This window comes from Loxodonta africana, chromosome 12, assembly GCF_030014295.1.
Source record: "Loxodonta africana isolate mLoxAfr1 chromosome 12, mLoxAfr1.hap2, whole genome shotgun sequence".
NCBI lineage: Eukaryota > Metazoa > Chordata > Mammalia > Proboscidea > Elephantidae > Loxodonta > Loxodonta africana.
In genome coordinates, this window is record NC_087353.1 from 95,583,555 (window position 1) to 95,610,748 (window position 27,194).

A 27,194-nucleotide genomic window follows, 5' to 3' on the forward strand; every position below is an offset into this window, starting at 1 on the left:
ATGTAAAATGGTACAACCACTTTGGAAATCTATCTGGCGCTTTCTTAAAAAGTTAGAATTAGAACTACCATACAACCCAGAAATCCCACTCCTCGGAATATACCCTAGAGAAATAAGAGCCTTTACACGAACAGATATATGCACACCCATGTTTATTGCAGCACTGTTTACAATAGCAAAAAGCTGGAAGCAACCAAGGTGTCCATCAATGGATGAATGGTTAAATAAATTATGGTATATTCACACAATGGAATACTATGCATCGATGAACAGTGATGAATCTGTGAAACATTTCATAACATGGAGGAACCTGGAAGGCATTATGCTGAGTGAAATTAGTCAGATGCAAAAGGACAAATATTGTAGAAGACCACTATTATAAGATCTTGAAAAGTTGTATAAACTGAGAAGAACATATTTTTTTGTAGTTACGAGAGGTGGGAGGGAGGGAGGGTGGGAAAGGGTTATTTACTGATTAGACACTAGATAAGAACTACTTTAGGTGAAGGGAAGGACAATACTCAATACACGGAAGGTCAGTTCAACTGGACTGGACCAAAAGCAAAGAAGTTTCCAGGATAAATTGAATGCTTCGAAGGTCAGCGGAGCAAGGGTGGGGGCTTAAGGGGACTTCTAAGTCAATTGGCAAAATAAATTCTATTATGAAAATATTCTGCATCCCACTTTGAACTGTGGCGTCTGGGGTCTTAAATGCTAACAAGTGGCCATCTAAGATGCATCAATTGGTCTCAACCCACCTGGATCAAAGGAGAATGAAGAACACCAAGGTCACAAGGTAATTATGAGCCCAAGAGACAGAAAGGGCCACATGAACTAGAGACTTACATCATCCTGAGTCCAGAAGAACTAGATGGTCCCCGGCCACAATCGATGACTGCCCTGACAGGGAGCACAACAGAGAACCCCTGAGGGAGCAGGAGAACAGTGGGATGCCGACCCCAAATTCTCATAAAAAGACCAAACTTAATGGTCTGACTGAGACTGCAAGGATCCCAGCAGTCATGGTCCCCAAACCTTCTGTTGCCCCAGGACAGGAACCATCCCAGAAGACAACTCATCAGACATGGAAGGGACTGGACAATGGGTTGGAGAGAGATGCTGATGAGGAGTGAGCTACTTGTATCAGGTAGACACTTGAGACTGTGTTGGCATCTCCTGTCTGGAGGGGAGACGGGAGGGTAGAGGGGCTTAGAAACTGGCAAAACGGTCACGAAAGGAGAGACTGGAAGGAGGGAGTGGGCTGAATCATTGGGGGAGAGTAAATGGGAGTATGTACTAAGGTGTATATAAGTTTATATGTGAGCGACTGACTTGATTTGTAAACTTTCACTTAAAGCACAATAAAAATTATTTAAAAAAAAAAAATCTTCCATATTCAAGCGAGCCCAAATGAGTTTCGGTGATGTGTCAGTGCATTCAGCAAATGTTTTCCTAGGGTCTCCTGGGCTCTGGCTGCTCTATTAGACACAAGGGGTTACAAAGAATTGTTGCCGTTTTTAGGTTCTATTGTTACCAATCGCCAGTCTGACACAAAGGGTCCTTGTCTTTTCCAGAGTAAGAATACACGTGAAAGACAAACTTTACCTTCAGCAAGCTTTATTTTGCTTGAGTCAAGCAAAAGGAGTCTGCGGGGGACTAACCCTCTCCAAAAGACTGACTCTAAAAGGGAAGCAAGGCTAGGGCTTATATGGGTTCAGTGGAGACAGTAGGGTAATGACTATTTAGTGGGCTTCTTTCAAAGGGCGGGTACTTCTCAGAACCCCGGTGCATGTTAATTAGGTTGATCACACATCTGGAATCCAAGATGTAACCCACTGATATTCAAGATGGAGTTCTCTGGGCAGTCCTTGGCATCACTTATTATAGGATATAGCACAAGCGCACTGACCTTTGGCACTGTTTCACCATCTTCGAGGGCTAAGGAAGGTTAAACAGCAGTCACACTTTGTTCTTCTGTGCATGCAGGAGCCTGTAAAGGGGGAAGAGACTAGAAAAACACTAAGAAGGAGATAGTAATTCACGGGTTGTTTCAACCTTATCTCATGTTGACAGGGTGTGGTTCCTATTTACCCAACTTCTAGATGGTAATCTTTCAATAGCTCCTTTGTTCTGCCAGCACAGTTAACCCTATCTGTCTCACCAGCAAGTTGGTTCTGATTCACAATGACCCTATGAGCAACAGAATGAAACACTGCCAGGTCTTACACCATCCTCACAATCATTGCTATGTTTGAGCCCATTGTCGCAGCCACTGTGTCAATCAATCTCATTGAGGGTCTTCTTTTTCATTGACCCTTTACTTTAACCAGCATGATGTTCTTCTCCTGGGACTGGTCTCTCCCGATAATATGTCCAAAGTACCTGAGACGAAATCTCACCATCCTTGATTCTAAGAAGCATTCTGACTGTATTTCTTCAAAGACAGATTTGTTTGTTCTCCTGGCAATCCACAGCATATTCAATATTCTTCACCAAGACCATAATTCAAAGACATTAACCCTTCTTTGGTCTTTCTTAGTCACTATCCAGCTTTTCCATGCATATGAGGCAATTGAAAATACCACGGTTTGGGTAGGCTTTCACTGGTCAATTTTTTTAGCAGTAGATCCCCAGGTCCTTCTTCCTAGTCTGTCTTAGTCTGGAAGCTCCACTGAAACTAGTCACCATGGGTGACCTTGCTGGTATTTGAAATACCAGTGGTAGAGCTTCCAGAAGCACAGCAACATATATGTCACCATGGTCTGACAAGCTGACAGATGAGAGGTGGCACAAAGGATTAGAGAAGTAGGATGGCAGAAAGGTATGATACATTTTCAAACTCAAACCAAAGTGCCTAGACTTTTGGGATTTTAAATATTGATATAATTCATTCATGTATTCATTTAACAGCTATTTATTGAGTGGCAAGCATTGTATTCAAAGTGGGATCTACTGTGTGGAAGAAAACAAGAAAATATCCTGCCCACACAGAACTTGCATGTTGTTGTTGTTAGGTGCCATCGAGTCACTCCCCACTCACAGCAACCCTACGTACAACAGAACAAAACACTGCCCAGTACCGTGCCACCCTCACAGTCATTGTTATGCTTGAGCCCATTGTTGCAGTCACTGTGCCAATCCATCCCGTTGAAGGTCTTCTTTTTCACCGACACTTTACAAGCATGATGTCCTTCTCTGAGGGCTGGTCCCTCCTGATAACATGTTGAAAGTACATGAGACAAAGTCTTGCCATCTTTGATTCCAAGGAGCATTCTGGCTGTATTTTTTCCAAGACAGATTTGTTCATTCTTTTGGCAGTCCATGGCATATTCATTGTTCTTCACCAACACCATAATTCAAAGGTGTCAATTTTTCTTCCATCTTCCTTATTCATTGTCCAGCTTTTGCATGCATATGAAGTGACTGAAAACACCATGGCTTTGGTCAGGAGTCCCTTAGTCTTCAAGGTGACATCTTTGCTTTTCAACACTTTTAAAGAGGTCTTTTGCAGTAGATTTGCTGAATGCAATGCATCCTTTGATTTCTTGACCGTTGTTTCCATGGGCGTTTATTGTGGATTCAAGTAAAATGAAATCTTTGATAACTTCAATTTTTCTTTGTTTATCAGGATGTGGCTTATAAATCCAGCTGTGAGGATTATAAGAATCATATAAGCTGAATTTACACATCTGGTACTGATTTAATCACCATCTTAATATTACAAAATGTGTATAGCACTCTGTGTGGACACTAAGAAAGCTAAAGGAATGGACAGAATCCATATCATTCATAAAGGACAATAGGATGTGCTGATCTTTATTTCCAGGATTTATTCACAGAGTCAGTAGAGTCTCTGGTTATCTGGAAAACAACTTCCTTGAAGAACAAAGCTGAAGTCCTTAGGGAAAGTCAGGATCCACCTGCATTACCATTTCTTGACTCAAACATTATAACGACAGGTACTTCTGGTGCAATAATTGCTCCCTTGTCTAATTTTAAGGGGATCTGCAACAGTGAAGCAGGCACACTGAGAACCAATAAACAAAGCATTAACAAACAACAAAAGCAAAGCAGACAAGGTAAGGACAACACTGCTGTACAAACATAAACACTACTTTTACCATCATATATCTTTTCTTTGTACCTATTATATATGCTGTTCTAAGACTACACAGTGAAAGTATAAGCTGCTAAAATTTACACTAGATTCTTAGGTATTATTTCAAATTATTCTTGAAAAGCCATATAAAGTTAATTTTGTGTATGTTGAAACTTTCAAGGTAATCATAAGTAGGCGTTAAACACTTTAATTGTGCAGGCAGTCCCTGACTTCCAAAGAGTTCAGTCACACCTCCTCATTGAACCTAGTTTAATGATGAGAAGACGGCTTCAGGGGCATTATGCCTTTGTTTTCTAACATCTCCTTGAACTCCCAAATGTAATGTAAATTATGAACTTCTCACTTTCAATCTAGCATTGACACTACCAACACTGTAAAATTCTGATCTTCGTTGACTAAACGGCAAGCAAATTGTGGTGGAATGTGAGTAGTGCTGACCCTTCACTGGTAGATAGCCAGGGAGGATACTCCCTCCACCCCAAATGTGCCACAGGTCTGCTTTCTCTCAGGTCTGAGTCCCCTGTTTGAACACACTCCAGGACTGCTACTCAGCTGCCCTAAAGGCACAAATAAGAAGAAAGCCATCTCAACCTCCCCAAGTCAGAGTTATTATTTGATTGCCAAAAGAGTCCAGGGTGTCTGGAGCAGGGATCAAGGAAAGGGACATGAAGTATTCAGGATGGTCCTGGATTGTGGTAGTACTTTACTTCTGGCAGAAAAGCTTTGTTTTAATCAGTGCTTCTCAACCTTGAGCACATAGGAACATCAAAGGGTGAACTTTTAAAGCCACATCAGGCTAATGGTATTAGAATTTCTGAGATGACCCAAGTATCAGGAATTTTTAAGCTCCCTGGTGATTTTAATGTACAATTGGTGGTCAAGAACCACTGTCACAAGGTAGATTCTGTAAGTTCTGTTGGAGAAGAGCATCATACAGGGCCATTACTGGGCTACATGATTACACACAATACTTCTCCATCTCTCCAACTGCCTTGAAAAATAATTTAAAACTTTGCTCTAGTTTAAATGGACTTCATTTAATCCTATCACATTTATCTGCATTGACTGTAAGTCATCTTTATAGATTGGTCTTTATAAAGCCACCCACATAGAACTCCAGAACTGAAAAGCCATGAAAGTTCATAGATGGTTTCAAATAGATTCTATGGCCAATAGAACAACTTATTAAAACATGAATGAGTACATTTTTTCTATACAAACTCCTCTCCTTAAAACACTCCCAATAAAATGTTATTTATGAAGAAAATGTACTCTCTAACCTGTGTTTTTTAACCTGTGTTTCTTCACAAGGTTTGATGGAGAACTCCTGCATAATTCTGATGACAGCAAGTTTCATGTTCATTAGAGCAAACCTCATGCCAATGCAATTTCGAGGTCCACTTCCAAATGGCATGTATAAGTAAGGATCTATGTTGTCCTTGTTCTCCTTACTGAACCTGGTTCCACAATAGTAGATGAAAACAAGTTAATGAAGCATAAAAATCACAAAAGCTATACGTTTGGGGTTCTCACTTAGAACCCTCAGCCAATAGTATATACAAGATACATTCACAGACTAGACACTGAAATCCTACTATGGTTTTTTTGTTGTTGTGTTGTTTTTTTTGTTTGTTTGTGTGGACTTTTTTTTTTTTTTGCTATGAGTATTATAAGCTACAGATCCTTTCCATTCCCCTTATGCTATTGGACCTTACAGTCTTGTTGAGGAGATGAGATGAATGCTGTTTAAAGAAAATGTATCTTTAAACACTACAATTCCACTAAGGTGGTGAGATTTTAACACTATGAAAAGCACTTGGGAAATATGACTCATTGAAGGCAAAGTAGGTTCCTGACTTAGCTCACACTTGTGTTGGTCATATTCTCATTCAGAGAGGAAGCAGGAGGAAAAGGTCCCCACTATTTATTATTTTTCCTTTCCCTCCTTCTTTACTCCCCTCTTGTCTTCTCTCCTCTTTTTTTTTTTTTTTTCCTTCACTTCATTCCTCCTCCTTTTCTGGTTTTTCTTATTCTCCTTTTCCACCTTTTCTTTTCCTTCTCATACTTTTCATCTCTCTCTCCTCCACCTCCTTCTCCTCTTCTTCTTCTCTCTTTCCCTTTCTCTCCCTCTCTCGTAGAATATAATAGTTAAACCAATAATTTACACAAAAATGTGATGCTACTCTACTGTAGTATAATCACTAATTTCCTTCTCTACCTGCTCTACTAGGCTATAAATTCTTTGAAGGTTAGACCAAATTTAATTCATATTTGATTCCTAAATATTTTATTATAATAATGAAAACCATATTGATTGGAGAAAATGAAAATGGTATTGTAGTTATGAATTTTTTCAATAGTCCTCATATTTTAGAGCACATTCTAAAATAGTTACAGGTTAAATAATGTGATGTGGTTCAAAACAATATGGGAATAGAGGGTAGTGGTGGCAAGTGTATAGTGGCAGCAGCCATGGGTTGATGGTTTATAGGGCTGGTAATGGGTGCATGGAGACACATTAATAGTATCTATAAAAAAAAAAATGGCCATATGTCAAAAAAAGTAATGCACAGGTTTTTTTAATATTTAAAGGTCTCACTGTCTGGTCCAGTCCATAACACATGGTAAGCACTTAATATCTGTTTGATTATTGAATTAATCAGAGACAAGCACAGCCAGTGGTCTCTGGTTTTCTGATCATGAAGCTATAGTGGGTGAAACTGTGGAGCTTAGAAGAACCATAGAAGCCCTCTGGTCCAGGAAACAGAGGACTTAGTCAACTTAGATTTACCCTTTCTACAAGTCCTTTCAGGGATGAAGACTTCCACGCTCTCAAAAAAAATCAAATTAGTAAATGCTTCCTAAAGCTGATGGTAAATTTAGGGAGCTAAAGACAGCAGCACAGAAAAACTAGAAAGAAAAAAATTATACAAATAAAATAAGAAAGTGCTTAGATAAATTATGGTTTACGCATACAACCATCAAAAATTATGATACACTTACATGTATGGCAACATAGGATACTGTTTATAGTATGCTATTAAATGAAGAAAACAGTTCAAAACCAAATAAAATATACTATTCTAACTTTTAAAAATCTATATATGCATAGTAAGGAAACCCTGGTGATGTAGTGGTTAACAGCTACAGCTGCTAAAACAACAGTCAGCAGTTCAAATCCACAAGGCACCACTTCAAAACCCTACAGGGAAGTTCTACTCTGTCCTATAGGGGGTCCTATGAGTCGGAATCAACTTGACAGCAGTGGGGTTATATGTATAGAAAAACATACAAGCACACACATCACATTATTAAAAAAAAAAAAGGATTATCTAAATATGTTGAGACTATGGATGCATATTCTTTTTTCCAGTCTGTGTTGTGCAAAATTTTGACAAAAAACAACGATCATTTTTGTAATAAGAACAAAGCTCCTGAAAATAGAAAGATATATGGGCAAATGGTGCACAGTCACAGGTTTGTCATCTACATTATGAGGTGTCAGAATGTGCTCAAACCAGGAGGCAGGGTGAAGATGGTGAAGTAGTCTGACCCCTCCTGTGGTCCCTTTTATAACAAAGTCCCCAAAAAACAAGTGAATTGATTATATGTGACAATCTAGGGGCCCCAAACACAGCAAAGTTGAGGAATCAGACTGAGCAGCAAAGGGAGGGAGAGATGGTTCAGAAGCAGCAAGGAGTTGCCAGACACAACCCAGCAGGAACCAGAACCCTGCAGGCTGGATAGGCTCATGGGAGTGGTGAGGCAAGCAGGGGCGCTCAGACACGTTTTACACATCGGGAGAGACCAAGTGGCAGAGAGCCTGCTCAGCCCTCCAGAACCAGTGAAAAAAGGTTCTCAATCAGCAAAAGGTAAATATATCTGTCTAACCTACCTCGTGGATAGAAAAACATCCCCCTTGGGAAAAGTGTCTCTCCCATTTACCTGCCCCCTCCCTGCTCTGCACAAGGTACCAGGCTGGCTTCAGTGATTTCCACGTCCCCTGGGCCAGAAGTAGGACTGGTTATGTACCCTGAGCTGTTCTCCCAGCCTTGGAGAGGGAACAAACTAACAAACAGGAAAAAATAATCTGCCAGCTTCCCTAAGCCAAGAACTCAGGGCAAGCACAGCTCCTTTGCCCTGACATAGAGAAAGGTGGTCCACAGACTCTGAGTGCCTTTCACCCTGCATGGTACTATGTAGGCCCATTTCAACAGTGTAGGCCCTCATTTGCACAGTACAACAGGGTATATACCTGAAGCCTAACTTCAACTGTAATAGCTATATGGTGGGGTGGCAAGTTAGTGATATAGACACCATTCTGCCCATTTAGCAGGGTCCTCACCTACCCACATCAGGGGACCTGAGGACTGGTGCACCCATGCCATCTAGCCACCCATGACTGGGGTCCAAGAATAAGTGGTGCCTCCCAGTCCTTACAGCCAACAGCACTGGATGCCCACAATCCAGCTGCAAAACCCACCCACCTGTGCACTCTAGGCAACAGGGACATGCTCTCCTCCCAGACACTCGGAGGCAGCCATCATTCCCCTGCCTTGCTCAGCGTGTGACCTCCTAGTGCAGCTAGATACCTGTTCCTACTACCAATCACCCTTGCCTGTCTACAACTGTAGATGAGACTTGGTTACTGACCACCTGGACACCTGAGCTGAATCCATACAAGTAAATGGACTATTGGCATCACATACCTAGTAACAGATCTAACCACCTGGTGACGAGGCGTTAGAGCTTCAAAGGCACCAATACTCGAACTAGCTCACTCGAGCAGTCTATTTGGACATATCAAAAGAAAACAAGAAGCTAGGACACAGTAAGCAAACATAAAATGAATAAATACAATAACTTATTGATGGCTCGGACACAACAGTCAATATCAAATCACATAAAGAGGCAGACCATGATGGCTCCAGCAAGCTCCCAAAACAAAGAATCAAGAAATCTTCCAGGGGAAGATAATTTCCTGGAATTACTGGAGGTAGAATACAAACAGTTAGTATACAGAACTCTTCATGAGATCAGGAAGGAGATTAGGCAAAATGCAGAACAAGCCAAGGAACAAACAAAACAATAGAGGAACTTAAGAAGATTATAGAAGAGCATAATGACAAATTTAACAGGCTGCAAGAATCCATAGAGAGATATCAAACAGAAACTCAGAAGATTAACAATAAAATTTAAGAATTAGACAAGTCAATAGAAAGTCATAGGAGCAGAATTGAGGCAATGGTAGTCAGAATTATTGAGACTGAGGATAAAGCACTTGATGCCAACTTATTTGATGAAAAATCAGATAAAAGAATTTTAAAAAATGAAGAAACTCTAAGATTTATGTGGGACCCTATCAAGAGGAATAACCTACAAGTGATTGGAGTACCAGAACAGGAGGGAATAACAGAAAATTGTTGAAGATTTGTTGGCAGAAAACTTCCCTGATATCATGAAAGATGAGAAGATATCTATCCAAGATGCTCATCAAATCCCATACAAGGTAGATCCCAAAAGAAATTCACCAAGATGTATTATAATGAAATTTGCCAAAACCAAAGATAAAGAGAATTTTAAGGGCGTCTAGGTATAAACATCAGTCTCTGGAGAAGGATATCACACTTGGCAAAGTACAGGGTCAGCAGAAAAGAGGAAGACCCTCAACAAGGTGGACTGACACAGTGGCTGCAACAACGGCCTGAAGCATAACAATGATTGTAAGGATGGCACAGGACCAGGCACTGTTTTGTGCTGTTGTGCATAGGGTCGCTATGAGTTGGAACCAACTCAATGGCACCTAAAAACAACAACAGGTATAAATAAAAAGTCACCTACAAAGGAGTCAATAAGACTAAGCTCAGTCCAGTCATCAGAAACCATGCAGGCAAGAAGGCAATGGAATAATATATATAAAGCCTTGAAGGAAAAAAACTGCCAACCAAGAATTATATATCCAGCAAAACTCTCTCAAATGCAATGGTGAAATTAGGGCATTTCCAGATAAACAGAAGTTTAAGGAATTTGCAAAAACCAAACCAAAATTTCAAGAAATACTAAAGGGAGTCCTCCAATTAAAAAATCGATAACATCAGATAACAACCCAAGATTAGAACATAGGACAGAGTAAACAGGTATCAACACAGATAGAGAAGCCACAAAAATAAATCAAAGCTAAAATACTGAAAATAGGGAAACAGAAATGTCAATATATAAAAGATGACAACACTGAAACAAAAAAGAGGGACTAAAAAATGCAGTAATAGATCTTTCATATGGAGAAGTCAAGGCGATATAAAGAAATAAAATATTGGTTTAAACTTAGAAAAATAAGGGTAAATATCAAGGTAACCACAAAGGGAACTAACAATCTTACACATCAAAATAAGAAACAGGAAAAACATAAAGTCTCAGCAAATACAAAATAGGTAAGAAAGAAAAATATGAAAAGGAAAATACCTAAAGAAAAACGACTCCACACAGAAAATTAAATGGAACAAAGAAACTGTCCACAACAAACAAAAAAATACATCAAAATGACAGCACTAAACTCAAAAAAAAAAACTCATACCTATCAATAATTACACTGAATGTAAAGGGACTAAATGCACCAATAAAGAGAGAGTGGCAGAATGGATTTAAAAAAACACCATCCGTCTATACGCTGCCTATAAGAGACACGCTTTAAACTTAAAGACACAAACAAACTAAAACTCAAACGATGGGAAAAAAATGTATCAAGAAAACAACAATCAAAAAAGAGCAGGCATGGCAGTATTAATCTCGAACAAAATAGACTTTAAAATAAAATCCACCACAAAGGGAGGGCACTATATAATGAGTAAAGGGTCAATACACCAGGAGCACATAACCATAATAAATATTTATGCACCCAATGACAGGGGTCCAAAATACATAAACTCTAACAGCATTGAAAAGAGAGATGGACAGCTCCACAATAATAGTAGGAGACTTCAACACACCACTTTCAGGACAGGACGGAACATTCAGAAAGCAGCTCAATAAAGATACGAAAGACCTAAATGCCACAATCAACCAACTTGATCTCATAGACATATATAGAATACTCCACCCAACAGCAGCCTACTATTCTTTCTCTTCCAACGCACACGGAACATTCTCCAGAATAGACCACTTAACCAAAAAGAAAACCAAACCCGTTGCCGTCAAGTCAATTCTGACTCAGCAACCACATCGGACAGAGCAGAGCTCTACCACAGGGCTTCCAAGGAGCACCTGGCAGATTCGAACTGCTGACCTTTTGGTTAGCAGCCGTAGCACTTAACCACTATGCCACGAGGGTTTCCGTAGACCGTTACTACACCATAAAGCAAGCCTTAACAGAATCCAAAGCATTGAAATATTACAAAGCATCTTTTCTGACCATAAAGCCATAAAAGTAGAAATCAAAAACAGAAAAGGCAAGGAAAAAAAAACAAACACATGGAAACTGAACAACACCATGCTCAAAAACTACTGGGTTATAGATGAAATTAAGGACGGAATAAAGAAATTCATAGACTCAAATGAGAATGGAAACACATCCTACCAGAACCTTTGAAACACAGCAAAAGCAGCACTCAGAGATCAATTGACGGCAATAGATGCACACATCCAAAAAGAAGAAAGTGCCAAAATCAAGGAATTATCCCTACAACTCAAACAAATAGGAAGAAAGCAGCCAAAGTAGCCCTCAGGAACCAGAAGAAAGCAAATAATACAAATCAGAGCAGAATTAAATGAAACAGAGAACAGAAAAACAATTCAAAGGGTTAACAAGACCAAAAGCTGGTTCTTTGAAAAGATCAACGAAATTGATAAACCACTGGCCAAACTGACAGAAGAAAAACAGGAGAACCAAATAACCAGAATAAGAAATGAGATACATGATATCACAACAGACTCAACTGAAATTAAAAGAATCATAACAGAATACTATGAAAAATTTTACTCAGAAATTTGAAAACCTAGAGGAAATGGACAAATTTCTAGAAACAAACTAATACAAACAGAGGTAGAAAAACTAAACAAAACTATAACAAAAGAAGACATTTAGAAGCTAATTTAAAAACTCCCCCCCCTCCCCCGCCAAAAAAAATGTCCTGGCCCTAATGGGCTTCACTGGAGAATTCTACCTAAGTTTCAGAGAAGAGTTACCACCACTACTACTAAAGGTTATTTCAGAGAATAGGAAAGAATGAAATACTCCCAAACTCATTCTATGAAGCCAGCATAATGCTGATATCAAAACTAGGTAAAGACCACTAAAAAGAGAAAATTACAGACCAATATTCCTCATGAACATAGACGTGAAAATCCTCAACAAAATTCTAGCCAATGGAATTCGACAACATATCAAAAATGATAATAATTCACCATGACCAAGTGGGATTCATAGCAGGTATGCAGGGATGATTCAACATTTGAAAAACAATTAATGTAATCCATCACATAAGTAAAACAAAGGACAAGAACCACATAATCTTATCAGTTAATGCAGAAAAGGCATTTGACAAAGTCTAACACCCATTCATGATAAAAACTCTCAGCCAAATAGGAATAGAAAGGAAATTCCTCCACATAATAAAAGGCATTTATACAAAACCAACAGCCAATATCATCCTAAATGGAGAGAGTCTGAAGGCATTCCTCTTGAGAACAGGAACCAGTCAAGGATGCCTTTTATCACCACTCTTATTCTGGCTGGAGGTCCTAGCCAGAGCAATTAGGCTAGAAAAAGAAATAAAGGACACCCAAATTGGTAAGGAAGAAGTAAAAGTATTTCTATTTTCAGGTAATATGATCTTATACACAGAAAACCCTAAAGAATCCACAAGAAAACTACTGGAACTAATAGAAGAGTTCAGCAAAGTATCAGAATACTAGATATACATAGAAAAATCAGTTGGATTCCTATACACCGACAAAGAGAACTTCGAAGAGGAAATCACCAAATCAATACCATTCACAGTAGCCCCCAAGAAGATAAAATACCTAGGAATAAATCTAAGCTGAGACGTAAAAGACCTATACAAAGAAAACTACAAAACACTTCTGCAAGAAACCAAGAGACCTACATAAGTGGAAAAACATACCTTACTCATGGATAGGAAGACTCAACATTGTGAAAATGTCAGTTCTACCCAAAGGAATCTACAGATATAACGCAATCCTGATCCAAATTCCAATGGCATTTTTTAATGAGATGAAGAAACAAATCACCAACTTCATATGGAATGGGAAGAGGTCCTGGATAAGTTAAGCATTACTGAAGAAGAACAACAAAGTGGGAGGCCTCACACTACCTGATTTTAGAACCTATTTTACCACCACAGTAGTCAAAGCAACCTGGTACTGGTACAACAAATACATAGACCAATGGAGCAGAATTGAGAATCCAGGCTTAAATTCATCCACCTATGAGCAGCTGATATTTGACAAAAGCCCAAAGTCCATTAAATGGGGAAAAGACAGTCTCTTTAACAAATGGTGCTGGCATAATTGGATACCCATCTGCAAAAAAATGGAACAAGACCCATACCTCACACCATGCACAAAAACTAACTCGAAATGGATCAAAGACCGAAATATAAAGTCTAAAACAATAAATATCATGGAACAAAAAGCAGGGACAACTCTAGGAGCCTTAATACATGGCACAAACAGAATACAAAACGTTAATAACAATGCACAAACCAGAAGAGAAACTAGATAACTGGGAGCTCCTAAAAATCAAACACTTATGCTCATCAAAATATTTCACCAAAAGAGTAAACAGACAACCTACAGACTGGAAAAAAAAAATTTTGGCTATGACAAATCAGATCAGGGTCTAATCTCTAAAATCTACAAGATTTTGCAAAACCTCAACAACAAAAAGACAACCCAATTTAAAAAAGGGCAAAGAATATGAACACGTACTTCACCAAAGAAGACATTCAGGCAGCTAACAGATGCATGAGGAAATGTTCACGATCATTACCCATTAGAAAAATGCAAATCAAAACTACAGTGAGATACTATCTCGCCCCAACAAGGCTGGCATTAATCCCAAAACACAAAATAATAAATGTTGGAGAGGCTGTGGAGAGACTGGAACTGCTGGTGGGAATGTAAAATGTAAAATAGTACAGCCACTTTGGAAGTCGATCTGGCACTTCCTTAAAAAGCTGGAAATAGAACTACCATACAATCCAGCAATCCCACTCCTTGGAATATATCCTGGAGAAATAAGAGCCATCACATGAATAGATATATGCACACCCATGTTCACTGCAGCACTGTTCACAATAGCAAAAAATGGAAACAAGAGAGGAACAGATAAACAAATTATGGTATATTCACACAATGGAATACTACACAACGAAAGAACAATGGTGAATCTGCAAAACATAACATGGGTGAACCTGGAAGGCACTATGCTGAGTGAAATTAATGACAAATATTTTATGAGACCACTATTATAAGAACTCAAGAAAAGGTTTAAACGCAGAAAACATTCTTTGATGGTTACAAGGATAGAGAGGGAAGGGAAGGGGTATTCACTAATTAGATTAAAAAAAACAAAAACCACTGCCATAGAGCTGATTCCAACTCATAGCAACCCTACAGGACACAGTAGAACTGCCCCATAGAGTTTCCAATGAGGGCCTGGCAGATTGGAATTAGATAGTAGGTAAGGATTATCTTAAGTGAAGGGAAGGACAATACACAATACAGGGAAAGTCAGCACAACTGGACTAAACCAAAAGCTAAGAAGTTTCCTGAATACAACCACTTTGAGGGACAGGGTAGCAGGGGCAGGAGTCTGGGAGCCATGGTTTGTGGGGACATCTAGGTCAAATGGCATAACAAAGTTTATTACGAAAATGTTCTGCATCCCACTTTGGCGAGTGGAATCTGAGGTCTTGAGAGCTAACAAGCAGGCATCTAAGGTGCGTCAACTGGTCCCTACCCACATGGAGCAAAGGAGAATGATAAACACCAAGGACATAAGGAAAATAGGAGCCCAAGAGACAGAAAGGGTCATATAAACCAGAGACTCCATCAGCCTGAGACGAGAAGAGCCAGATGATGCCCGGCTACCACCAATGACGGCCCTAACAGGTAATGTAACAGAGAGTTCCTGATGGAGCAGGAGAAAAGTGGGGTACAGAGCACAAATTCCAGTAAAAAGACCCAACTTAATGGTCTGACTGAAACTGAAGGGATCCCGCAATACTTGGCCTCCAGACTCTCTGTTAGGCCAAAACTAAAACCATTCCTAAGGCCAACCCTCCAGACAAAGATTAGAATGGCCATGAGATTTGAAGTGATACTCCTGAGGAGTCAGCTTCTAGGCTCAAGTAGATACATGAGCCTAGATGGGCAGCTCCTGTCGGAAGGCAAGATGGGAGGGCAAAGGGAGATGGGAGCTGGTTGGGTGGACACAAGAGATCCGGGGTAGAAAGGAGGAGTGTGCTGTCACATTATAGGGAGAGCAACTAGGGTCACATAACAATGTGTGTATAAATTTTTCTACGAGAAACTAACGTGAACTCTAAACTTTCACTAAAAGCACAATTTCAAAAAAAAAGGAATGTGCTTAAACCAGCTTGAATTAGATGAGATTCCCTTTCCCAGGGGTCCTGTACCTTTTGTGAAGGAACTTCTCAGGCTCTGGCCAGTGTTCTGGATCTCAATGAAGAACAAAGATTGGCACCATCACCACTGTCCCTTTGGGAATGATCACTCCATTGATTTCAACATCTTTCGTACAAAGCCTCTCAAGTCTGCCAGCGACTGGGAATAATCTGAGTGCCTCAGTCACCACCATGTCAAGATACTCCATCTGCAACATGGCATCATCATAAGTGGGAGGTGCCTGGGAAAAAAAAAACAGAGTTCAAAAAGTTGAGACTCAACTCCAACTAGGAAGTACTACTGAAGTGTTAGAATCTCCAAAGAGTATCTTACATTGGTAAAGGACCTTGTTGTTGTTGTTAGGTGCCGTTGAGTTGGTTCCAACTCATGGCAACCCTTCGCACAACAGAACGAAACACTGCCCAGTCCGGAGCCATCCTTACATTCGTTGTTATGCTTGAGCTCACTGTTGTAGCCACTGTGTCAATCCACCTCTTTGAGGGTCTTCCTCTTTTCCGCTGACCCTGTACTCTGCCAAGCATGATGTCCTTCTCTAGGGTCTGATCCCTCCTGACAACATGTCCAAAGTACGTAAGACGCAGTCTCGCCATCCTTGCCTCTAAGGAGCATTCTGGCCGCACTTCTTCCAAGACTGATTTGTTCATTCTTTTGGCAGTCCATGGTATATTTCAATATTCTTCACCAACACCACAATTCGAAGGTGTCAACTGTTCTTCAGTCTTCCTTATTCATTGCCCAGCTTTCACATGCATATGATGTGATTGAAAATACCATGGCTTCGGTCAGGGCGACATCTTTGCTCTTCAACACTTTGAAGACGTCCTTTCCAGCAGATTTGCCCAATGCAATGCGTCTTTTGATTTCTTGACTGCTGCTTCCATGAATGTTGATTGTGGATCCAAGTAAAATGAAATCCTTAACAACTTCAATCTTTTCTCTGTTTATCATGATGCTGCTCATTGGTCCAGTTGTGAGGATTTTTGTTTTATGTTGAGGTGTAACCCTACTGAAGGCTGTGGTCTTTGATCTTCATTAGTAAGTACTTCAAGTCCTCTTCACTTTCAGCAGGCAAGGTTGTGTCACCAGCATAACGCAGGTTGTTAAGGAGTCTTCCTCCAATCCTGATGCCCCATTCTTCATATAGTCCAGCTTCTCGGATTATTTGCTCAGCATACAGATTAAATAGGTAAGGTGAAAGAATACAACCCTGACGCACACCTTTCCTGACTTTAAACCAATCAGTATCCCCTTGTTCTGTCCGAACAACTGCCTCCTGATCTATGTAAAGGTTCCTCACGAGCACAATTGTGTTCTTTAATTCCCATTCTTCGCAGTGTTATCCATAGTTTGTTATGATGCACACAGTCAAATGCCTTTGCATAGTCAATAAAACACAGGTAAACATCTTTCTGGTATTCTCTGCTTTCAGCCAGGATCCATCTGACATCAGCAATGATATCCCTGGTTCCATGTCCTCTTCTGAAACCGGCCTGAATTTCGGGCAGTTCCCTGTTGATATACTACTGCAGCCGTTTTTGAATGATCTTCAGCAAAATTTTGCTTGCGTGTGATATTAATGATATTGTTCTATAATTTCCACATTCGGTTGGATCACCTTTCTTGGGAACAGACATAAATATGGATCTCTTCCAGTCAGTTGGCCAGGAAGCTGTCTTCCATATTTCTTGGCATAGATGAGTGAGCACCTCCAGCGCTGCATCTGTTTGTTGAAACATCTCAATTGATATTCCATCAATTCCTGGAGCCTTGTTTTTCACCAATGCCTTCAGAGCAGCTTGGACTTCTTCCTTTGGTACCATCGGTTCCTGATCATATGCCACCTCTTGAAATGGTTGAATATCGACTCATTCTTTTTGGTATAATGACTCTGTGTATTCCTCCCATCTTCTTTTGGTGCTTCCTGTGTCATTTAATATTTTCCCTATGGAATCCTTCACTATTGCAACTCAAGGCTTTAATTTTCTTTGTTTCCAACTTTCGCATTCCAATCACCAGTAATTATCAATGCATCTTGATTGCATGTTCCATCAATTTCAGACTGAAGCAGCTGATAAAAATCTTCTATTTCTTCATCTTTGGCCCTAGTGGTTGGTGCCTAAATTTGAATAATAGTCGTATTAACTGGTCTTCCTTGTAGGCGTATGGTTATTACCCTATCACGGACAGCGTTGTACTTCAGCATAGATCTTGAAACATTCTTTTTGACGATGAATGCAACACCATTCCTCTTCAAGTTGTCATTCCCAGCATAGTAGACTATATGATTGTCCAATTCAAAACGGCCAATACCAGTCCATTTCAGCTCACTAATGCCTAGGATATCGATGTTTATGCATTCCATAATTGGAAAGGACCTTAGCATTTATCAATCATTTTTACATCTACCATGATCCTTTAATTTACTTGATATCCCATTGAGACAGGTGGAGCAGTTATGAATATGGGAGACCCTTGGGAAAATCCTCTAAACAGGGCCTGAAATTCCTGTTATTACCATCTGGGACTTTCTCTTGTCAACAAATGTAACTAACATACTATGATCATTACTTTTAGGTATTATATGTGCAAGTTACAGTACCCTTTTAAAAGAAAGGCCACGTATGTATACCAAGGTAAGAGAAATTTTAAATGACCAAATCTCCAATTTCACATAAGATTTGTTGTTCAGAAATACTGCTTACTATTATGATACATATACCAGCACAGATATATGATAGATAGATGATAGGCAGGTAGGTAGGGAGATAGATAGCTAGATTAGATAGATAGATAGTTAAGGCAGAGAGTGAGACAGGGAGTGAATCATAGAGAGAACATGGAGAGAAACTAAGTATTGTATAGAAACTATATAAATAATTTGGGGAGAAATTAGTCCTTAATATACCAAGTATGAATAAAGAAAACTATGATTGGATGGTGCCAAGCCACACAATTTCAGCTCCGGGGAAAGTTATAAAGGAAGTCAGAGCCCCACACTGGGGCCATCCTCTGCTGCTAGGATACTCTCCTAGTTGTTGCTTCAAGGTTTAACTGTGAGATATGAGATTCCTTTGTGTTCACTCACTGCCAAACAAGCCACTCCAGCCCCATGGGCAAGGTCTCTTCACACCATAAAGAATTCCAACTTTGCAGAGATCTGCAAACAGTAGAGGCAATATATGGCTATCACTTGGTGCTGTATTGCAGAGGCAATATTACAGAGGTTAACACTTTGGCTCAGGAGCCAGGCACACAGGTGCATATCTGGCTTCCTCACAACTCGATGTACAACCCAGGGGAGTTATCCTATCGCTCTGCAACATAGTTTCTGATATGATACATTGTCTTAGTTATCTAGTGCTGCTATAACAGAAATACCACAAGAGGATGTCTTTAACAAAGAGAAATTTATTCTTTCACAGTCTAGGAGGCCCGAAGTCTGAATTCAGGGTGCCAGCTCCAGAGGAAGGCTTTCTCTCTGTGTCAGCTGTGGGGGAAGGTCTTTGTCATCAATCTTCCCCAGTTGAGAAGCTTCTCAGCGCAGGGACTCCTGGTCCAAAGGACACACTATTCTCCTGGCTCTTGTTTCTTGGTGGTATGAGGTCCCCCTGTCTCTCTGTTCTCTTCTTTCTTTTGTATCTCAAAAGAGACTGATTTAGACAAAACCTAGAGTCCTGCCTCATTAACATAACTGCCACTAATCCCACCTCATCAACATTAAAGAGGTAGGATTGACAACACATAAGAAAATCACATCAGGTCACAAAATGGTGGACAATAATACAATACTGGGAATCACGGCCTAGCAAGCCGACACACATTTTTTTGGGGGGACACAATTCAATCCATAACATACGTGGATTTAATTATAATCACTATCTCATAGGGTTGTGTGGTAAATATTTACAGCTCATTAAATATCCCCCACATGTTCCAGGCCATTTGCAGTTAGAGGAAACCAGGTTATTAGCTTTCCTAAGGAGCTGTGAGCTGAGGTGAGGTATGTCAACTTTGGGCAAAAGAATTTTGAGAGCCAGCATGCAACACTTTAGCTCTTTATTCCCATCCAGCATTACCACGATGTCTTCATGTTCCAGCTGCAAGATGGTAGTGAAATAATCAACTTTTATGGTTTTTGCAAAATCTTGCCTTAAAATGGTGGGAAGGCATGCTTGCTAAGGCTACACCTTCACCCTCCCTCTTCATGCATCATCCACTCACCTTATTGGGCAAAGCTGCATCAATCTCCTTCTGCAGCTTCTGCTGAATATCAGGGTGGGTGGCCAATAAATATGTAAGGAAGGAAAGAGCAGTGCTAGTGGTCTCATAGCCAGCTAAAATAAAGATAAATGATTGGGCTACAGGCTCGGTATCAGTCAGAGCTGAAAGGAGAGGAAATACACTTCAGGTAAATTTGGTCAGCATGAAAAACATCACCATTTAGATGAAGAGAAACCCAAATGAAATTCCCAAATCCCCAGAGGAATAAATGGAAAAGAAATTCAGAGTCATACAGGGAGTAGTCTGCATTCTGATATCTATCTTACAGAGCTGGAAAAATAAAAAACCATTTTAATCTGGTCTTCCCAGGGTTTATACTACTCTTGACCTTCTGTTCACCACCAACACAGCTGGGTAATTTCAAGAGATAACACTTCCATGTAATGTACAAAGGGTTATAAGTATGACCCTTGGAGAATCCTAGAAGTACTTCAGTTGCCAGTAAAATACTGGGAGCATTCTCTCCAAGAAAAATTTTAATTATTCTACCTAAAGTAAAGCATAAATTTTTTAATAGAGTTTGTTATACTATATCTTCATTGTAGGGAAAATTAAAAGAGATTTTCATCTAAACACATTTTTGGAAACTTAAAGGTACAGTATTGGGCTACAGATAAACTCTTTGGTCAAACTGTGGTCTGTGCACCAGCAGAACCAGCATCACGTGGAGCTTTTTAGTAACGCACAATCTCACCCCACCAAACAACGACCGAGTCCAAACCTGCATTTTAACATAATTCCCAGGTAATTTGTGTGCACAGCCTAGTTTGAGAATCATGGATTATACCATTGAGAGCCATCAGGTAACAGAAGACCTGAGGTACAAGTCTTCAAAATGGATGATCACAAACACGCACAGGAACTACAGAGTTTGACCAAAAGCTAGAAGGGTGGGGATTGACCTTTGCGAGGTGATGAGTCACCTTTGGTCTTCGTTCCTGGGAGCTGGAGGATGATCGTACCAAGAGGGACCACCCTGGGGGCTGGATATTGACTAGCCTCAGGAGGCATGATGGAAGCTATCAAGGCCACATGGGGAGACCAATAAGAGCCTTGAAAATGGAGGCTGGTTGGTAATCAAGGATGGTCCTCTTTGGGACATGGAAGCTCCACACTGTGACCCCTGCCAGACTTTACCCTAAGCATTTGTTTGTTTATATCCTTCTCGATTGTACTATAACTTTAGTCATAAGTATGGTATACTCTCTGTGAGATTCGCTGAGTCATTCCAACAAATTATCAAGCCCACTGTGGCGTCTCTTTCTAATTTGTGAACTCTAACCTGCCTCTGGGTAGCTAAGGTCAGAGAAATTCTCCATGGGAAGCTGGTCTGAAAGACGTCCTTCTAATGTGTGAGATCTGGCCCACATCTGAGCTACAGGGTTGGAGAGAGAGGTTGGCGACAACGATGGAGAGTGGAAAGGTGGGGACTGAATCTATCCCCACATTTTGAAGACTGAATTCATCTTGATCCTTACCATGTAGTAAGCCAAAAAAGGTAAGATTTACCCACCTTGCCTCTTGCTTAGTGCAACCCTAATCTAATCAATGGCAATAAAAATAGCACAAGGATGAAAGTGTCAACAAACAGGCATTGCCCACTACGAACTATGGAAATATAGGGTTCAATGAGTAAAATTAGCAATGCTTATTCAGTCATGGCCCAAATGGCATCTTCCTCAGGATGTGCCCCCTCTATTTGCTCTATTTATGCCAAACAAACAGCCCTGGTATTATAAGTTGGCCTCCCTCTTGGTGTTTATCCTGAGAGAAGCTAAGCACGGTCAAGCTCTAGTCTGTTCATCAGAGCTAGATTAAAACCTTCAGATACCTGGAACACTGAAATATACATGATGCCTGCCCCCAACATATAATTTATACTCAAAAACAATATGAAATGTGTGTAAGTGAGGTCTTCAGAGTTCTGACTTCCCAACTATGGGTTCTGTGATGCTGTCACAGCAAATATAACTCTCAAATTCTTTCCCCCAGTTAGAATGAACCCCACAGTATTGAATTAGAATTAGAGTACAAACTCAAGGCTTAAAGCAATGTTATACAAGACAGTAAGCACTAGCTACATGTGGCTATTTGAACTTACATTTTAATTAATTAAAATTAAATACAGTTAAAATTCAGCTGTTCACTGGCACTAGCCACATTACCTTTATGGGGCCTAGTTTCTTTGGTATTCTGGGAATCAATCATCAGCTGATTTCCCAAGTATTCAAAAGACACACTTACCTCATGGTCACTGTATTCAACAGTGCAGATAGAGAATATATTCTTCATCACCAAAAGTTCTACTGAACCACGTAGTTAGATAAAAATAGAAAAAGAGAGATAGAGATGATGATAGATAGATAGACAAATGCAAATATATACAGAGATATAGGTTTATTTACAGTGATGTGCTTGATTCAGTTCATTCCTGTTCTCTAGACCCATTTGTTAAATATTCAGGAATTTTGTTGGTACCTTAAAACTGATGATGATGAACGTATTCATGTCTTGAAAACAGACTATAAATTAGTTTGTTTTGTTTTTTTTTTTAAAGAGAGAGAGCCAGTTTAAATCACTGGGATGGATATATATTTATGTTTCTCAGTTCTCTGTCAATATATTTTATTTTCTGAATTTTGTCCATGACAGGATCTAAGGACAAGGAAACTTCAGTAGCAGTGAGCACATTTAATCCCTAGATTTTGGTTTCTAAATACCATTTCCTACTAAGAAACACTACTGTCCTTTGAGAAATGACTGATTTCAAGGTTGATCAGGTGAAATAGAAGAGAAACCTGGAATATCTCATGCCAGAAAGCAAGAAATCACTCAGAAAAATGATAGTCATTTGAAAAGGACACAACAGCAACTTTGAAAGAGCGCCACAGAAGAAACCTGAGACAGTTTGAGCATCAAAATGAATCATCATAGTGTGATAGTAAGGTAATACTTTATGAGCTCCTACAGATGTAAATAAATAAATGAGGGAGAATGTAAAGTTCTCCCTTACAGTGGAATACCAACTCATAAATGTGGAAGGAAGGGTAGAAATAGAAAACCACCATTTTACAACCATGTTACAAATAATTGCTTCACTCTATAATCAATGAATAATAAAACAGGTCCATGGAAGTTTGAAGAAAAACAAGATAATTACATAGTCTCAAAGGTTTCCCTGACAAAATAATTATTAATGACAAATAAAACTTTGCAGTAGATTAAGCTATTGAATACAACCTTAACCAAGACTTTCAAGTTGGCATCACCAATATTGGGACAATGTACTTCCTGATGTGATGACCTAAAGTAAATTTTCCGATATGAGTTCTGACTAAGGGTTTTGGGAGAAGCCTGGAAATCTACATTTGAAACAAGCCACTTGGGCTCTGATGTGGGTGATCCACAAAACACTGGCTGACCTCTGTGCATGAAATCCTTAGTTTATGGTTGCCTTTCAATCTTCAAACAAAGTTATGTCTGCCTACTTTGGGGTAACACCTCTGGCTGTCATTTATAATTTCTGAATGTGTCTCATTATTTGGGCAGAAATTCTCATATGCCTGGAAAAACTCTGGAATATTTTCAGAACTCCCTTCCTATGAGCCACCCCAGCACTAGCCCTTCAAGTCACTCTCTTGGTTACCTTTATGGGACCCAGTTTCTTTGGTATTCTGGGAATCAATCACCAGCTGAAGAAAATCCACTCAGTACTGGAAGTAGAAAGAGAAATTTCACTGAACCTAAGTGCAGTGCTTGGCCTCTTTCCTGAGAATATGGCTCTTTAAAGTCCATAAGTCAGACTGGTGTTGCCTGAGTCACCAGTGTACAGAAACATCCATGTGCAAATCTTGGAGAGCAAGATGTTTCCCTGAAAGAAATCTAGCTACCATATATCACTTCTTTTGGGACCTCGCCCTCCTTGATTCTTAGCTTCCTTGGCTTTTGCACACAACTTCCTGACCAAAGAGTTGCCTGCTCCTTCTCCTGCCATATCTTCTTGCTCAAAAAAAAAAACCCTGACTTCAGTTTTTTGTTCTTCGGCTATAATGCCACGCCCTCGCTTAGCCTTGTATTACTTCTTCTTAATCAATGACCACACAGATTAACGTTGACATTTCCAGAGCTCATACACTGCTTTCTGTGAGCATCTTCCAATACTCCACCCTCCCAAAACTCCATACAATCATCAATGACACGCTGGGGTACACAGACCTGCTTCCTTTACCTTCTGGCATTCATGTTCTGGTCTCCAGGCCTCATGAAGGCAAAGCTAAGTCAGACATCTTTCAGCTTTAATGCCTAGAGAAGACCCCTACCCTCTTCAGACTATGAGGGGGCTGAAATTAACATGGGTGATATTTGCTGGCTAATCTGAGGTGTCTTAAATTGGAGAATGTAAAACATAAGGCTTGAAATTGAAATGATTGTTATCAGCCAAGATGTAGAAAAATTATAATACCAGTAAATCAATATTTCAACAGTAATTTTTATCATTTGACGATATATTGAAGAGAAGGGAAACGGTACATTTTTTACCTCGACAATATTTATGCAGTAACATTATTATGACCATTATTAAGTTTTAAACCCCGTATCTGTGACCCATTACTTATCTCCTTCCTCAGTCTCCTCATTCTTCATTCACACCAAAATGTACAAACTCTCTTGCTCTAAACCCTGCAGTTCTCTACATACCTTTTTTTAATGCAGGAAAGTACACAAATCATATGTATAAATCATCAAAAAGTGAGCATGAACACTTTTATGTAACCACCACCAGATAGTACCTCTTGATTATCTTTAAGGTGGCATTCTTTCATTATTTGTATAGATTTTGTGATAAAATCAGTAATATCTCTTGGAAACAGAGAAATAATGCTTCACAAATTGGAGTAGGGAATGGAAAGAGTGCTGTAGAAAAAGAAAAGAAAAAAGAAATAGTAGTGAAACTGCACATTTTTCTGGAACAATTATAACTTCCTCTACCAATCGGAAGAATAAAAGAGACCAGGGTTCTCAGCCAGGAGCCGTTCTCTCCATGACACTTAAGTGGTTTTCCAGGCCAGTTGCTGAAAAAAGTGGCACCTTCCTCATCCTTGCACCGACCAAAGGCACATAATTAACAATCCTGGGCTCTCTGTCCTTTATGAATTGGACTAGAGTCTCTTGGAGTAAACCAGACCATAGTCTGCTTCTTTAATCGCACTTTTCTAGAAGCAATAGTAAAAAAAAAAAGTACAAAGTATGAAATGAAATGAGAAATCAGCAAAAGAGAGAAAATTAGAAAACTCACAAATAATGTAGAATTAAGCAACATTTTCCTAAATAATCAGTCATGGAAGAAATGAAAAGGGAAATTAGAAATTACTTTGAGATTAATTGAAAATGAAGATGCAACAGATCAAAAGTACTGGGATGTACCTAAAGCAGCGCTCAGACGGAAAACAATAGCTGTGAATATCCATATGAAAAATAAGAAAGATCTCAAATCTATAACCTAAAATTCCACCACAAGACACTGGAAGAAGGGCAAAATACACATTTAAAAAGTAGAAGAAAAGACATAATAAAAATTACAGAAAAAAATTAATGAAATAAAGAATAGAAAACAATAGAGAAAATCAATGGAACTAAAGCTTGGTTCTTTAAAAAGATCATCAAATTTGGGAAACCTTAAGCAAACTGACCAAGAAAAAAGAAGACTCAAATTATTAGCATCAAATATAAAAGAGGAGCAATTACTACCAACGTTACAAAAATTAAAAGAACTATAAAGGTATACTATGAACTATTTCAAGGCCACTAAATCAGATAACGTAGCTAAAATGAACAAATTCACAGAATGACAAAAACTGAACAAATAATAAATAGACAATATAAATAGGTTTACAAAAAGTAAAAAGATTGAATTAGCAATAAAAAATATATACATATTTTTGAAGAGAAACCCAAGACCAGATAGCTTCCTTGGTGAATTTAAATAAGAATAAATACCAATTCTTTACAAACTCTTCCAAGAAGTAGAACAGGAGGGAACACTTCCTAACTCATTCTATGAGGCCAGAATTATCCTGATATCAAAATCAGAAAAGCATATTGTAAGAAAAGAAAAATATAGACTCCTACCACTTCAATTCAACATTGCACTGTAGTTTCTAGCCAGAGAAATTAGACAAGAAAAATAAATAAAACATAATCAGATTGGAAAGGAAGAAATAAAACTATCTCTATTCTCAACTGACATGATTTTGTATATACAAACCTAAAGAATCCACTAAAAAATTAATTAAAAAAGACCCATTGCTGTCGAGTGGATTCTGACTCATAGTAACCCTATAGGACAGAGTAGAACTGCCCCACAGAGTTTCCAAGGAGTGCCTGGCAGATTTGAACTCCCTACCTTTCAGTTAGCAGCCGTAACACTTAACCACTATGTCACCCGGGTTTCCAAAAAATCGATAGAACTAGTAAATATTCTGCAAGGATGTAAAATACAAGATCAGTCTACAAAAATCAATTGTACTATGAGACACTGCAATGAACAATATGAAAATGAAATTAGGAGACTTTCCACTTTCAATAGCATCGAAGACAACAGAATACTTAGGATTACTTGTCAAAAAAAAATGTAATCAAAGGGCAGCTCGAGAAGACGAAGTAAGGTATTATAATGAAATTGCAAAGACCTGGAATTAGAAAACCAAAAGGGAAGAACACACTCAGCATTTCTCAAGGTGAAAGAACTGAAGAAAATTTCAGCCCTTAGAGTTGTAATATTGAAGGATTCTATGGGGAAAATATTAAAAGACACAGGAAGCATCAAAAGAAGATGGAAGAAATATACTGGGTTACTATACCAAAAAGAAATTCGGCCATTTCTGGAGGTAGCATATGATCACGAACAGATGGTGCTGAAGGAAGAGGTCCAAGTTACACTGAAGGCACTGGTGAAAAACAAGGCTCCAGGAATTGGAATACCAATCAAGATGTTTCAACAAACAGATGCAGCACTTGAAATACTCACTTGTCTATGCCAAGAAATTTGGAAGACAGCTACCTGGCCAACCGACTGGAAGAGATCCTTATTTGTACCCATTCCAAAGAAAAGTGATCCAACCAAATG

General features: G+C 39.3%; 1 pseudogene; it reads right to left on the minus strand.

The window, feature by feature from the left end:
- Positions 1-3,704: 3,704 nt before the first annotated feature.
- LOC100659365 (cytochrome P450 3A8-like) overlaps positions 3,705-27,194 on the minus strand; it is a 36,494-nt pseudogene continuing 13,004 nt past the window's right edge.